Raw genomic sequence first — 14,590 nt, forward strand, 5'->3', positions numbered from 1 at the left:
TAGGTCAGCCACTCAGTGGCAGCAACTTTTACTGTAAATTATTATCACTTTGACCTTAAGTAAGAGAGATTGTACATAGTGATCTCCATCAGTAAGTTGTTGCATTTACAAGTTCACACGTGTGTCTAGCTGCTTGAGATTGCACAAACTTCATGGGCACTCCAACATCTGCACACAGACATCACATCTACAAAAGAGCATCGAGGGAGGGTCTTATACCATCTCCTTAAGTACCATCTTCTGCTATTGACAATTTTTGAGCACACGAGAGAAGTGTTTAGGGGTTCAGCAGCCCACTTCAGCTACCGTGACATTAAAATCAGCTGCCTGTGGAACTACATGTCCTTGCTGGCCCTTTTGCAACATCTAGTGCCTCACCCTTGGCACACCACAATCTGTCTTTCACACCTTGTTATCTGAGCTCAGACTCCCATTGAATCAAGTACTGAATTTTGTGACAGAAGCTGTAAGAGATTATTTTTATCTAATCCTGCTTGCAAAAAGAAGTAACAGCCAGTCTTCTCCAAGGTGAGTACAACTGAGGTTCTATGGCATCAGTGTATGCTACTATGGTTTATATCTGAGGACTGCAAGCTTTAGACAAAAAAGACAATATATCTATCAGAAAGATCATTTACATTGCTTTGTTCTTTGTGTTAGTGAGGTTGCAATTGCAGCTATTAAGCAGAACAATCTACAGAAAAGTTCACATAATACTATTAATATGGCTGCAAAATCTAATGGAAGACAAAATGAAAAGTAAGCCAGCTCACCAGCCACCTGCGCAGATGCTCGGAACCGCGTGCAGACAAACGTGGAAACGAACAAGGCAAGGAAAAATTGATTCCAGCTGCGTATAAAATCCTTTTCTTCTTTATTGAATGTATTAAAATGCACAAATAGCTTGTGCGCTCTCCACAGGTGTCATAACAGAGAGAGGCTATGCGTTTCGACCTTGTCGGTCTTTAACCAAGCCATACTAGTACATATACAGCTTATCTCTATATAGAAAACTGTAACCAATCACAACACAATAGTATATCACATGACAGATAAGCAGGTCCTATACAAAATTTAAAAGCATTAACCATGATATTTAAGGTACAAAACAAACTGAAAAATGAATGAATAAAAAAATAGGAAAATAAACAAAAAAAAATATAAAAAAATTAAATTAAAAAGTGATGAATGAATGAATAAGAAAAAAACCCAAAAAACCATGGTAAATTAACAATAATGTAGCATTAAATCATTTCTTTTGTTGAGACCACCAAGGATTCTAGTGTTTAAGCGGTAGATCCAATAAGCTTCTCTGGTAAAGAGACGCCGTCTGGCATCCCCTCCCCGAAAAGGTATGGTGACACGTTCTATTCCCTGTACCCGAAAATGCGCTGTATTGCGAGCATGCTGTGATATAAAATGGTAAGAGGCTGCCGATACCTTACGATCTGTAATGTTGGTATTATTAATATCACTAAGATGTTCTCTAATTCATGTTTTTAGTGTCCTAGAAGTACAACCTATATATGATAAATTGAAAGCTTTGCAGTCTATTTTGTATACAACATTGGTCGAATTGCAATTAATATAATTTTTTATTTAAAAATTGACCGTGTTGTCCGTATTTGAGAAATATCCCACCCATGTGACTCATTGTATCAGGAATTGGTTCTACAAACGAACATTCATTGCTTCAACCTTTAGTTCAAAGAACTCCAGGGTATATTAGAAATTCCAAACAGATCCTAGAAAAATATTCAGGATTGAGAGTCCTCAGTAGTTGATACCTTTTAATGGCTAACTGAAAAGATGGTAACACATTGCAAGCTTTCGAGACTACTCAGGTCTCTTCATCAGGCTAGACTAATACAAAATCTGAAGTCACATATTTATGCACAATACAGCCTAGAAAAAATGCAATAGATAAGACAAGTGACGTGAAGCAGAACTATCAATATGGGAGAGGGAGAAACATAAATATAAACATTGGACCAGTTCATAGTTATATGAACATAGTTCATACAGTACATAGTACATAGTTCATATGTTCCAACCCCATGGATAGAGACAAACACCTTGGTCGCCTCAAAAAGACCTTTTTGAATCAGGGTTACCATCCAAGAACAATTGAAAACCAAATTACAAGAGCCACCAGATTGTCAAGGAATCACCTGCTACATTACAAAGCTAAAGAAGAAAATAACCGAGTGCCTCTAGTAGTCACCTACAACCCAAATCTGGAGGTGCTAAGGGGAGCTGCACGGAAATTACAACCTTTACTACAAAAAGATGCCCGATTAAAATCCATTTTTCCAGACCCCCCACTGCTGTGTTTTAGGCAGCCCCCAAATTTAAGAAGCATCATTGTCAGAAGCTCCCTGTCCTCTCCAACAGCTGCAGGAACCTTTCCTTGCAACCAGAAAAAAAGTAAAACCTGTCCATTTATAATGACCACGGACAAGATAAAGATCCCCAACTCACATCAGGACTACAAGATCCCAGGTACTTTCACCTGCATTACATCTAATGTGGTGTACTTAATTATTTGTACTAAATGTCCAACTGGGGGTCTGTATGTGGGGGAGACAGGGCAAAAGCTTAGAACAAGGATGAATGCTCATCGTCACACAATAAGAGAAAAAAGAATGGATCTACCTGTGGCAAAACATTTCTGTATCCCTGATCACAGCAGCGTGGATATGAAATTACTGGTATTGAAAGGTAACTTCAATTCTCAGAGAGAAAGACGAGTTTGGGAGTACAAATTTATGACGAACTTTGACACTCTCAGTGCTGGAATGAATGTGTCGCATGGATTTATGTCTTTTTACATCAATTAAGGAATTTCCTTTTAAAACCGTGTGGGGACATCACAACACATTAGGAGACCCCAATCAGAGGACCATAAAACATCCAGACTCCTTATCTATGAACTGGTCCAATGTTTATATTTATGTTTCTCCCTCTCCCATATTGATAGTTCTGCTTCACGTCACTTGTCTTATCTATTGCATTTTTTCTAGGCTTTATTGTGCATAAATATGTGACTTCAGATTTTGTATTAGTCTAGCCTGATGAAGAGACCTGAGTAGTCTCGAAAGCTTGCAATGTGTTACCATCTTTTCAGTTAGCCATTAAAAGGTATCAACTACTGAGGACTCTCAATCCTGAATATTTTTCTATCTACTGGCTAACACGGTACAAAGATATACATCTTTCCCAAACAAATCCTAGAAATTTTTTCTGAAAAAACTTGGTCGTCATCCTACACCTGGCTGTGCTGTGATGTAATATCTTTATACACATGCATTTCCCATGATTTGGCGATACAAGCGCTGCATTTTCACCTTCACAAATTTAGTAACTATTCTGGTGACCTGAAAAACTATATTTTAACCCCTCGAGCCCCAAGGGTGGTTTGCACGTTCATGACCGGGCCAATTTTTACAATTCTGACCACTGTCCCTTTATGAGGTTATAACTCTGAAACGCTTCCATGGATCCCGGTGATTCTGACATTGTTTTCTCGTGACATATTGTACTTCATGATAGTGGTAAAATTTCATTCATACATCTTGCGTTTATTTGTGAAAAAAATGGAAATTTGGCGAAAATTTTGAAAATTTCTCAATTTTCCAAATTTGAATTTTTATGCCCTTAAATTACAGAGATACGGCACACAAAAAACTTAATAAATAACATTTCCCACATGTTTACTTTACATCAGCATAATTTTGGAACCAAAATTTTTTTTTGTTAGGAAGTTATAAGGGTTAAAAATTGACCAGCGATTTCTCATTTTTGCAACACCATTTTATTTTTACGGACCACATCACATTTGAAGCCACTTTGAGGGGTCTATATGATAGAAAATACCCAAAAGTGACACCATTCTAAAAACTGCACCCCTTAAGGTGCTCAAAACCACATTCAAGAAGTTTATTAACCCTTTAGGTGCGTCACAGGAATTTTTTGAACATTTAAAAAAAATGAACATTTAATTTTTTTCACAAAAAAAATAATTCAGGCTCAATTTTTTTTATTTTACCAAGGGTAACAGGAGAAATTGGACTGCAAAAGTTATTGTGCAATTTGTCCTGAGTACGCTGATACCTGATATGTGGGGGGGAACCACTGTTTCAGCGCATGGCAGAGCTCAGAAGGGAAGGAGCGCCGTTGGACTTTTTCAATGCAAAATTGGCTGGAATTCAGATCGGACGCCATGTCGTGTTTGAAGAGCCCCTGATGTACCTAAACAGTGGAAACCCCCCACAAGTGACCCCATTTTGGAAACTAGACCCCCCCAAGGAACTTATCTAGATATGTGGTGAGAATTTTGAACCCACAAGGGCTTCACAGAAGTTTATAACGTACAGCGGTACAATTAACAAATCATATTTTTTCCACAAAAATGATCTTTTCACCCTCAATTCTTATTTTTCCAAGGGTAACAGGGCGCTAAAAGATATTGTGCAATTTGTCCTGAGTGCGCTGATACCCCACATGTGGGGGTAAACCACTATTTGGGCGCATGGCAGAGCTCAGAAGGGAAGCAGCGCCATTTGACGTTTTTGGCTGGAATTGAGATCGGACACCATGTCGCGTTTGGAAAGCCCTTGATGTACCAAAACAGTAGAAACCACCCACAAATGACACCACTTTGGAAACTAGACCCCCCCAAGGAACTTATCTAGATGTGTGGTGAACACTTTGAACCCCCCAGTGCTTCACAGAAGTTTATAACGCCCGGGCGTGAAAATAAAAAAATCGTATTTTTTCCACAAACATGATTTTTACGCACCAATTTTTTTATGTTCCCAATGGTACAAGGAGAAATTGGACCCCAAAAGTTGCTGTCCAATTTGTCCTGAGTACGCTGATACCTTATGTGTGGGAGAAAACTACTGTATGGGCACATGTCGGGGCTCGGAAGGGAAGTAGTGACGTTTTGGACTGCAGACTTTGATGGAATGGTCTGCGGGTGTCATGTTGCTTTTCGAGAGCCCCTGATGTACCTAAACAGTGGAAACCCCCCACAAGTGACCACATTTTGGAAACTAGACCCCTTAAGGAACTTATCTAGATGTGTGGTGAGCACTTTGAACCCCCAGTGCTTCACATAAGTTTATAACGACCGGGCGTGAAAATAAAAATATCGTATTTTTTCAACAAACATCATCTTTTAGTCCCAATTTTTTTTTTTATTTTCCCAAGGGTAGCAGGAGAAATTGGACCCCAAAAGTTGTTGTCCAATTTGTCCTGAGTACGCTGATACCTTATATGTGGGATAAAACTACTGTATGGGCACACGTCGGGGCTCGGAAGGGAAGTAGTGACGTTTTGGAATGCAGACTTTGATGGAATGGTCTGCAGGTGTCATGTTGCCTTTGGAGAGCCCCTAATGTACCAAACCAGAGGAAATCCCCCACAAATGACCCCATTTTGGAAACTAGACCCCCCCCACAGAACTTACCTAGATGTGTGGTGAGCACTTTGAACCCCCAAGGGCTTCACAGAAGTTTATAATGCCCAGGCATGAAAATAAAAAAATCGTATTTTTTCCACGAACATGATCAATTAGTCTCCATTTTTTTATTCTCCCAAGGGTAACAGGAGAAATTGGACCCCAAAAGTTGTTGTCCAATTTGTCCTGAGTACCCTGATACCTCATATGTGGGAGAAAACTACTGTATGGGCACACGTCGGGGCTCGGAAGGGAAGTAGTGACGTTTTGGAATGCAGGCTTTGATGGATTCGTCTGTGGGTGTCATGTGCGTTTGGAGAGCCCCTGATGTACCTAAACTATTGAAACTCCCAACAAGTGACCCCATTTTGGAAAATAGACCCCCCACGGAACTTATCTAGATGTGTGGTGAGCACTTTGAACCCCCAAGTGCTTCACAGAAGTTTATAACGCCTGGGCGTGAAAATAAAAAAATCATTTTTTTCCACAAAAATGATATTTTTGCCCCCATTTCTTTATTTTCCTAAGGGTAACAGGAGAAATTGGACCCCAAAAGTTGTTTTGCAATTTGTCCTGGGTATGCTGATATCCTATATGTGGGGGTAAAACACTGTTTGGGCGCATGGCAGAGCTTGGAAGGGAAGGAGCACCATTTGACTTTTTCAACGCAGAATTGGCTGGAATTGAGATCAGACGCCATGTTGCATTTGGAGAGCCCCTGATGTGTCCAAACAGTGGAAACCCCCCAATTATAACTCCAACCCTAACCCCAACACACCCCTAACCCTAATCTCAGCTCTAACCCTAGCCCTAACCCTAGCCCTAATGGGAAAATGGAAATAAATACATTTTTTTATTTTATTATTTTTCCCTATCTAAGGGGGTGATAACAGGGAGTTTGATTTACTATTTATGGCAGTTTTTATGTTTGACGGCTGTCACACGCTAAAAGACGCTTTTTATTGTAAAAATAGTTTTTGCATCACCACATATTGAGAGCTATAATTTTTCCATATTTTGACCCACCGAGTCAAGTGAGGTCTTATTTTTTGCAGGACGAGTTGACATTTTTATTGGTACCATTTTCGGGCACGTGACATTTTTTGATCGCTTTTTATTCCGATTTTTGGGACGCAGAATGAACAAAAACCAGCGTTTCATGAATTTCTTTTGGGGGGTGCGTTTACACCGTTTCGCGTGCGGTAAAATTGATAAAGCCGTTTTATTCTTCGGGTCAGTACGGTTACAGCAATACTCATTTAGGTCGTTTTTTTATGTTTTGTCGGTTTTATGCAATGAAAACTATTTTATATAAAAAATAATTATTTTTGCATCGCTTTATTCTGCGAGCTATAACTTTTTTATTTTTTTGCGGATGACACTATATGGCAGCTCGTTTTTTGCGGGACAAGCTGACGTTTTCAGCAGTACCATGGATATTTATATGCGTCTTTTTGATCGCGCGTTATTCCACTTTTTGTTCGGTGGTATGATAAAAAATCATTATTTTTTGCTTAGTTTTTTATTTTTATTTTTTACGGGGTTCGCTAAAGGGGTTAACTAATGGGACAGTTTTATAAGGCGGGTCGTTACGGAAGCGGCGATACCAAATATGTGTACTTTTATTGTTTTTTTTTATTTTCAAAAAATTAATTTATTGGGGAATATTTTTTTTTTTTACTAATTTATTTAGCGATTTTTTTTTAAATTATTTTTACACTTTTTTTAACTTTATTACATTGTCCCAGGTGAGACAACACTGTCCTGTGACAGATCGCTGATCTGTCACATTACAGATCACTGTGACAGATCAGCGATCTGTCACAGGCACGGCTGCAGACTTCCTCATGCCTGCGCTTTGCAGGCAGTGAGGAAGTCAGCTCCCTACAGGCCCCCCGAAGGTCCCCGTCGCCATCTTGGATCCGGGGGCCTGTAGGGAAAGAGGCGCCGCTGATCGCTATGATGTGCTATCCCGTCCCTGGGAATTAGGTCCCAGTTCACATGGATGGGATAGTGCGTCATAAGGGATTAAGGGGTTAAATGTGGTGCGTTTTTTGTTGACACACAATTTTTTTGCATTCAATGGTGAATTTTTTTGCAGAGAACGGGTGTGGCAATGGGGGCCAAATATTCACCTTCCCTTGCCAACCTAGTGATGTCCTTTTGGGAATCAGAATATATATTTTCTTCTAATAATCCTTTCTGCCATCAGATGAACTGGTATGGCAGATATATTGATGATACTCTTATAGTGTGGGATGGAGATATATCTGCCATACCAGGTTTCATTAACTATTTAAATTCCAACAATTACAATATTAAATTCACGCATAAATATGATTCTGAGAAAATTTCATTTCTTGATCTGGAATTAACTGGCACAAATAATCAAAATATATTTTCAAAAACCTTTCATAAACCACTGAGTGGTAATACTTTATTGCATGCCACCAGTAGTCACAGCAGACACAAAATTAAATCTATTCCGGTGGGAGAACTCACCAGAGTGAAACGTAATTGTAATATGGATGGGGATCTAAAGAAGGAATTTGATTTTGTTACAGAAAAATTAAAAAATCGCAAATATCCATGCTGGGCAATAAAAAGAGCACAAAGGATTGTGCAACAAAAAAATCGCACTGATCTAATCAAATCATCAACCAAAAAACAAGATGAAACTTTTAGAAACAAACCATATATCTGTTTTCAATATAGTCCTCAGTTCACACAGATCAGAAAAATTGTAGATAAATATCTCCCAATTCTATTTGAAGATGACAAATTAGCCTGTATTTTAACCCCTGGTATTAATGTGGTATCAAGAAGGGCTCCTACATTGGGGAACAACTTATCTCCAAGTTTATTTTTTCTGGATAAAAAATCCCCAAAAAATTGGTTGAACTGCACTGGATTTTTTAAATGCGGGTCTAATAATTGTAAGACGTGCAAATACGCATTTATTTCAAAAAAATTCTCAAATACGGACAACACGGTCGACTCTCCACTCTACTCTCAAGATCACATCTCACTACCTGTGCACTTGACCCAATCCCATCCCACTTCATCCCAAACCTCACCGCAGTCTTCATCCCAACCCTAACCCATCTCTTTAACCTATCACTAACAACTGGTGTTTTCCTCTTAAGCTTTAAACATGCCTCAATCACACCTATCCTCAAAAAGCCCTCTCTTGACCTATCCTCTGTATCTAGCTATTGCCCTATATCACTTCTCCCCTATGCCTCAAAACTACTGGAACAACACGTCCATCTTGAACTATCCTCTCACCTCTCTTCTTGCTCCCTCCTTGACCACTTGCAATCCGGCTTCTGGCCACTCCACTCCACTGAAACTGCCCTAAGGTCACCAATGACCTACTTGCCGCCAAGGCCAAGCGACACTACTCTGTCCTCCTCCTCCTGGACCTGTCCTCTGCCTTTGACACAGTGGACCATTCCATATTACTACAGACCCTCTCATCTCTTGGTATCACAGACTTGGCCCTATCTTGGATTGCGTCATACCTAGCAGACCGGACATTCAGTGTCTCCCATTCGCACACCACCTCCTCACCACGCCACCTATCTGTCAGAGTCCCGCAAGGTTCAGTCCTAGGGCCCCTGCTCTTCTCTGTTTACACCTTTGGCCTCGGACAGCTCATAGAATCTCATGGCTTTCAGTATCATCTTTATGCTGATGACACACAGATCTACATCTCTGGACCAGATATCACCTCCCTACTAAACAGAATCCCTCATTGTCTGTCTGCTATTTCATCCTTCTTCTCTGCTAGATTTCTAAAACTTAATATGAACAAAACAGAATTAATCATCTTTTGCCCAACTCACGTGACCCCCGCAGTGGACCTATCCATTAAAGTAAACGGCTGCCCACTCTCTCCAGTCCCACAAGCTCGCTGCCTCGGGGTTATCCTTGACACTGACCTCTCTTTCAAATCACATATCCAAGCCCTTTCCGCTTCCTGCTGACTTCAACTCAAAAATATTTCACGGATCCGTACATTCCTCAACCAAGAATCTGCAAAAACCCTAGTCCATGCCCTCATCATCTCCCGCCTTGACTACTGCAACCTCCTGCTCTGTGGCCTCCCCTCTAACACTCTCGCACCCCTCCAATCTATTCTTAACTCTTCTGCCCGACTAATCCACCTGTCTCCCCACGATTCCCCGGCCTCTCCCCTCTGTCAATCCCTGCACTGGCTCCCTATTACCCAAGACTCCAGTTCAAAACCCTAACCATGACATACAAAGCCATCCACAACCTGAGTCCTCCGTACATCTGTGACCTAGTCTCCCGGTACTTACCTGCACGAAACCTCCGATCCTCACAAGATCTCCTTCTGTACTCCCCTCTTATCTCCTCTTCCCACAATCGCATACAAGATTTCTCCCGCGCATCCCCTCTACTCTGGAACTCTACCACAACATATCAGACTCTCGCCTACCACGGAAACCTTCAAAAAGAACTTGAAGACGTACCTCTTCCAACAAGCCTACAACTTGCAGTAACCACCGATCCACCAAACCGCTGCACGACCAGCTCTACCCTCGCCTACTGTATCCTCACCCATCCCGTTGTAGATTGTGAGCCCTCGCGGGCAGGGTCCTCTCTCATCCTGTACCAGTCGTGACTTGCATTGTTTAAGATTACTGTACTTGTATGTATTATGTATACCCCTCCTCACATGTAAAGCGCCATGGAATAAATGGCGCTATAATAATAAATAATAATAATAATTTTAAAATAAAAAATTATATTAATTGCAATTCGACCAATGTTGTATACAAAATAGACTGCAAAGCTTGCAATTTATCATATATAGGTTGCACTTCTAGGACACTAAAATCACGAATTAGAGAACATCTTAGTGATATTAATAATACCAACAATACAGATCGTAAGGTATCAGCAGCTTCTAACCATTTCATATCACAGCATGCTCACAATACAGCGCATTTTCGGGTACAGGGAATAGAACGTGTCACTATACCTTTTCGGGGAGGGGATGCCAGATGGCGTCTCCTTACAAGAGAAGCTTATTGGATCTACCGCTTAAACACTAGAATCCCTGGTGGTCTCAACAAAAGAAATGATTTAATGCTACATTATTGTTAATTTACCATGGTTTTTTTTCTCTTTCATTCATTTTTTAATTTAATTATTTTATATTTTTTTTGTTTTGTTTATTTTACTATTTTTTTATTCATTCATTTTTCAGTTTGTTTTGTACCCTAAATATCATGGTTAATGCTTTTAAATTTTGTATAGGACCTGCTTATCTGTCATGTGATATACTATTGTGTTGTGATTGGTTACAATTTTCTATATAGACATAAGCTGTATATGTACTAGTATGGCTTGGTTAAAGACCGACAAGGACGAAACGCATAGCCTCTCTCTGTTATGGCACCTGTGGAGAGCGCACAAGCTATTTGTTCATTTTAATCCGTTTTTTCAATAAAGAAGAAAAGGATTTTATACGCAGCTGGAACCAATTTTTCCTTGCCTTGCAAAATCTAATGTCCACGCCAAATTTGCGATACAAGCGCCAGTGGCTGCTTAGCTTCCATGACCTAATTTATGATGAGCTTACAGTGTTGGTGACCAGCAGAAACACAGTGCTCCTCCTGTTCCTCCTTGCACAAAGGCTGAGGTAGTGGTCGTGCTGCAGAGCTGTTGCCCTCCTACGGCCCCCTCCATGTCTCCTGGTGTACTGGCCTGTCTCCTGGTAGCGCCTCCAGCTTCTGGACATTATGCTGACAGACATAGCAAACCTTCTTGCCACAGCTCGCATTGATGTGCCATCCTGGATGAGCTGCACTACCTGAGCCACTTGTGTGGGTTGTAGAGTCCGTCTCATGCTACCACGAGTGTGAAAGCACAACCAACATTCAAAAGTGAGTAAAACATCAGCCATAAAGCATTGGTACTGAAATGTGGTCTGTGATCCCCACATGCAGAAACACTCCTTTATTGAGGGTGTCTTGATAATTGCCAATAATTTCCATCTGTTGTCTATTCCATTTGCACAACAGCATGTGAATGTCATTCAGTGTTGCTTCCTAAGTGAACAGTTTGATTTCACAGAAGTTTGATTTACTTGGAGTTATATTCTGTTGTTTAAGTGTTCCCTCTATTTTTTTGAACAGTGTATGTATATATATATATATATATATATATACATATATCTATATATACAGTATATATATTTATATTGCAGAGAGAAATAGATAGAAGAATAGCCAGTAATTCATTTGCCGGCTTCTGTAAAATCACTGCAGGAGCCAACAGAACGGGAGAGATTGATTACATACAGTAAATCCATATAGAATGGGTAAATATATAGATTTCAGTGACAAATACAATTAGTATAGTGTGTGTGCAAAATACTGGACATGTATTTAATTAATAAAAGATTATCTTATGGAAAAAAATGGCGTGGGGTCCCCCTATAATTAATAGCCAGCAATTGCTATGCAGACAGCTGAGGGCTAATGTTAATAGCCTAGAAAAGTGCCATGGATACTGCCCCCCTTGGGTAAAAATATCAGCTCTCAGCCTCCCCAGAAAAGGTGCATCTCTAAGATATGCCAATTCTGGCACTTAGCCTTGTTCTTCCCACTGCCCTGTAGGGGTGGCATAAGGGGTAATAGTTGGGGGTCAATGTCACTTTTCAGGTGAAATCAAGCCCCGGGGTTAGTAATGGAGAAGCGTCAATAAGACGCCCCTATTACTAACCCCATAGTCAAATTGTAAAGAAAACACAGACACCCAGTAAAAAATCCTTTAGTTGAAATAAAGACACAGACTCCTTTATTATTCTTAATTAAACCATACTTACAACTGTCACGGTCACGTGTGTTTGGACGCAGCGAGTACCGCAAGGCGAACCCATATGACACACGTGACCCTGGATACAGCGCCTCCAGTGGGGCGAATTTAAATAATAAGACATGCAGCTGGATACACCGCCTCCAACTGGTGAATTTAGGGATTACATGTAAATCTGGAAACCCCGCCTCCAGTAAGGCGAATTTAAATAATAAAGGGGAAACCTGGGTAACATTAACAATGGAGGGCCCTGCGATAGGGAAACGGGGAAGTGGAGACCTCCTGCACTCCCGTGAGTCAGAGTCTCTACACTCCTAACGTTCCCTATGCCGGTTCCGCACTGGGCCACGCACAGGAACCTTAAAACCCTGACTCACCCTGCACCTAAACCCTCACTAGGGAATTGGTCGGTGCGGAAACTAATCCCACCACTGCACTAAACACACATAAGGGAAAATGACAATACAGGGGGACACCACTTAGCTTTTTGTTCTGTTGCTTGTGCTCCCCGCAACAGAGCCCCACCACCTGCGTGCATCTTCTCCTCCAACAGGATCCATCACCATAACTGGATCCATCACCATAGTGCAGCCTTGGAGCAGAGTCCACCACCAGTTGCAGCTGCCCAGTAAACAGAGTCCCAAAGATGAGTCCAGCTTCTGCCAAAAAGTCCAGCATGCTTGAGTCCAACTTTTCTGCCAATAAGTCAAGCATGCTTGAGTCCAGCTTTCAGCAACCAAGTCCAGCATGCTGAGTACAACTCTCACCATAGTCGCCACTCCACCAAGCCATGCAAGCACTTCCTGCTGACACCATAAACTGCGACTCCACCATGCCATGCCAGCCCTTCTTGCAGACCCCATCGTTGGACTCCACCAATCCATGCCAGCACTCCTTGCAGACTCCATAGCTGCCACTCGTCCCCTCTGGCTGGGCTGCTCAGGACTCTTGTTCAGCTCCATCTTTCACCCAGGCTTACTTGTGAATGACTAACTGAAGACCTATCACCAACAGTGATCAAACACACCTGACACCCTTTTATAGAGCATAACACCTGCATAAATCATGTGCACTTCAACTAAAGAAACTAAAGTGCGATACCGCTCACCACCACTGGGGCAACTTAGACCAAATGACACCACAGTGCAATAATTCTAATGGCCACCGGGGGCAATCAACTCACTTTGGCACACAGCCAAAGGAAACAAAAGTTCACTTTGTCCATTTACTCTGTCAGATCCACCCTGGATCGTGACAACAACCACACCTAATCCATGCGAAGCTTTCGCTCTCCTGTAATAAAAATAAAATTAAAAAGTAACAATATACCATAACTATCCATCGTTGTGTCCCACGCCATAATCCATATCTGGGGGATATACATTTTTTAACCTGGACGTTGCTAAGATGCGACTGTCCCGGCTGAAAAACCACTGCTGAATGAGGAGATGCTGCCAGCGCAGCCTCAGTGAATAGCGGTGACATCACTGAGTCTGCGCTTCCTCACAGTCTGAACTGCGATGACCTCTGGACCGTAGGAAAATGCCAGTAAAGAGGGCATTGCAGATCATGCTCAGTGTATTCACAGCTGATGACCGTCAGCATATATATATATATATATATATATATATGTGTGTATGTGTGTTTTCAAGAATATTTTGTTTTAAAATGATGTGTAAAGGATAGAGAACTGCTGTATGTAAAAGCTCATGTTAAAATCGCATTGCATACGGAATACATATGCATGTCATACGGATGTTCCATTTAAAAATCGCACAAAAATCGCATGACACTTACATGGCACTTGCATGGCACTCGCCTGTTTTTTTTCTCGCATATGGGTATGAGCCCTAAAAAGGACTGTTGATTAAGCTGGATGTGTGTATTCTATTATGGCATACCTGTCCCACATTAACTTATAAACACCCAAATCCAAGCTCGGACCGGCCCATAGAGTAACAGGGGAATCCCCCAGTGGGCCCCTGTGCAGATCTGGGCTCCCAACCTCACTATATGGGCAGCATGTATCATAATTCAATTAATTCAATCTGTGCAGAAAAAATCTGCATCTCATCATTCTTTAACCAAACTACCAATTTTATTGTTATATAGAGATATAGGTAAATTTGTGAATGAGGGTAGTGTAATATTTGTATGCAGGTGAAAAGTGGGCCCCAAGTCACTGCTACTGGTGGGCCCTTAGCACCCCAGCCCACCACTGCCCAAATCTGACCCTATCTCGGCAGCAACTCTCCCTACACTGCCTGAGAGATG

At 41.2% G+C, this 14,590-nt stretch overlaps 1 protein-coding gene across 2 annotated transcripts in view; it reads left to right on the forward strand.

Annotated features, from left to right (window-relative positions):
- Nucleotides 1-288: 288 nt before the first annotated feature.
- Nucleotides 289-14,590, forward strand: part of LOC141056776 (putative methyltransferase DDB_G0268948) — a 140,613-nt gene continuing 126,311 nt past the window's right edge. Inside the window, exon 1 of one of the 2 annotated variants that reach the window (XM_073553239.1) lies at nucleotides 289-528. The gene's annotated coding sequence lies outside the window, so the exon portion shown is untranslated. The remainder of the gene's footprint in view (nucleotides 529-14,590) is intronic. The other variant, XM_073553238.1, reaches the window with a different exon arrangement.

This window comes from Dendrobates tinctorius, unplaced genomic scaffold (assembly GCF_039654945.1).
Source record: "Dendrobates tinctorius isolate UK_male_01 unplaced genomic scaffold, ASM3965494v1 ptg000199l, whole genome shotgun sequence".
NCBI lineage: Eukaryota > Metazoa > Chordata > Amphibia > Anura > Dendrobatidae > Dendrobates > Dendrobates tinctorius.